The sequence below is a fragment of the Balaenoptera acutorostrata genome, chromosome 4 (genome assembly GCF_949987535.1).
Source record: "Balaenoptera acutorostrata chromosome 4, mBalAcu1.1, whole genome shotgun sequence".
In the NCBI taxonomy this organism is placed as follows: domain Eukaryota; kingdom Metazoa; phylum Chordata; class Mammalia; order Artiodactyla; family Balaenopteridae; genus Balaenoptera; species Balaenoptera acutorostrata.
In genome coordinates, this window is record NC_080067.1 from 116,419,055 (window position 1) to 116,421,486 (window position 2,432).

General features: G+C 44.2%; 1 pseudogene; it reads right to left on the reverse strand.

Annotated features, from left to right (window-relative positions):
* Window positions 1-324: 324 nt before the first annotated feature.
* On the reverse strand, window positions 325-1,232 carry LOC102999466 (40S ribosomal protein S2-like; annotated as a pseudogene).
* Between the last annotated feature and the right edge of the window lie 1,200 nt (window positions 1,233-2,432).

Sequence of the window (2,432 nt, forward strand, 5' to 3'; positions counted from 1 at the left end):
CAGTAAGTTATTTTGTGGGTATCAACAAACTAACCGTAAAGCTTATAGGGAGAAATAAAATATTTAGAATAGCCAATGCAATACTGAAGGAGAAGAACAAAGTTGAATAACTGACACTTCCCAAATTTCAGACTTACTATAAAGCAACAGTAATGAAAGCAGTGTAGTATTGATGGAAGAATAAACAAATAGATCCATGAACAGGATAGAGAGCCCAGAAATAGACCCACATATAGTCAATTGATATTTGACAAAGGAGCAAAGACAATACAATGGAACAAAGATAGTCTTTTTTTTTTTTTTAGCTTCAATCACTTCATTTTTCTTATAGAAAACTATGTGGTGGCTACAGCTGGAGCCTGGGTCCTCTGCACGGAAACTCTGGTGTGGGTCTTCACAAGATGGTCAGTGAATTCCTGATACGGAGACTTGGTGAACACCGTCTTTTTCCAGAGATCAGGAGTGAGATAACTGTAGGTCTTGGAAATGACATCAAAAGTGGCCTTGGCGAAGTTGCCCAGCGTTGCAGTGCTGCCCCTGGCAGAGGTGTAGCAGTCGTCAATTCCAGCCATCATCAGTAGCTTCTTGGGCACAGGGGCTGAGATGATGCCAGTGCCCCTGGGGGCAGGGATGAGGCGCACCAGCACAGAGCCACAGCGGCCAGCCACCTTGCAAGGGACGGTATGGGGCTTGCCAATCTTGTTCCCCCAGTAACCTCATCGCACGGGGACGATGGAGAGCTTGGCCAGAATGATGGCCCCACGGATGGCAGTGGCTACCACCTTAGAGCACTACACACCCAAACCAACATGTCCGTTGTAATCCCTGATGGTAACAAACGCCTTGAACCTGGTCTGCTGGCCAGCACGGGTCTGCTTTTGCACAGGCATAATCTTCAAAACCTCGTCCTTGAGAGATGCCCCCAAGAAAAAGTCAATGATCTCAGATTCCTTGATGGGCAAAGAAAAGAGATAGATCTCCTCCAGGGACTTGATCTTCATGTCCTTGACCAAGCGGCCCAGCTTGGCGACGGGGAGCCACTCCTCGTCCTCGGCCTCGCCTCCGCGAGCTCCGCGGCCTCGGCCTCGGCCCCGTCCCCGACCGCGACCCCGGCGCCGGCCCTGGACGCCGCTGCCGAAGCCTCCGCGGAAGCCACCACGGCCTCCCATGCCAGGGCCCCCAGGGCCTCCAGGGCCTCCGGGCCCTCCCGCAGCACCGGCGTCATCCACCATTTGGTGTTTTTAGGGGAAAAAAAAAGCCAAAGATAGTCTTTTAAACAAATAGTACTGGAACAACTGGACATCCACGTGCAAAAAAAAAAAAAAAAAAAAAGAAGAATCTAGCCACAGACCTTACATCCTTCATAAAAATTAATTCAAAATGAATCGCAGAACTAAAATGTAAAAACCAAAACTATAAAACTCCTAAAAGATAAACTCCTGAAATCTAAATGACTTTGGGTATGGTGATGGCTTTTTAGATACCAACATCAAAGTCAAAATATATGAAAGAAAGAATTGATAAGCTGGATTTCTTTAAAATTAGAAATATCTTCTCTGTGAGAGACATTGCCAAGAGAATGAAAAGATAACCCACAGTTTGGGAGAAAATATTTGCAAAAGACACATCTGATAAAACATTGTTATCCAAAATATATAAAGAACTCTTTAAACTCAACAATAACAAACAATCTGATTGAAAAATGGGCCAAGACCTTAATAGGCACCTCACAAAAGAAGATATACAGTTGGCAAATAATCATATGGAAAAATACTCAATATCATATGTCATCAGGGAAATGCAAATTGGAACAACAAAATTCTACTACAGACCCATTAGAATGGCCCAACAACACTGACAACACCAAATGCTGATGAGGACGTGGAGCGGCAGAAACTCTCATTCATTCCTGGTGGGAATATCAAATGGTACAGCCACTTTGAAAGGCAGTTTGGCAGTTTTTTTATGAAACTAAATATACTCTTACTATATGATCCAGCAATCACACTATATGGTATTTACCCAAGACAGGTGAAATCTTACGTCCAACCTGCACATGGATGTTTACAGCAGCTTTATTCATAATTGCCAAAACTTGGAAGCAATCAAGAAATCCTTCAGTAAGTGAGTGAATCAACAAACTGTGGTACTTTTAAACAATGGAATATTATTCAGTGTTAAAAAGAAATGATCCATCAAGCCACAGAAAGACATGGAGGAAACTTAAATGCATATTACTCAGTAAAAGAAGCCAATCTGAAAAATCTGCATACTGTATAAGTACAATTATATGACATTCTATAAAAGGCAAACCTATGGGGCTTCCCTGATGGCGCAGTGGTTGAGAATCCGCCTGCCAATGCAGGGGACACGGGTTCGAGCCCTGGTCTGGGAAGATCCCACATGCCGCGGAGCAACTAGGCCCGTGAGCC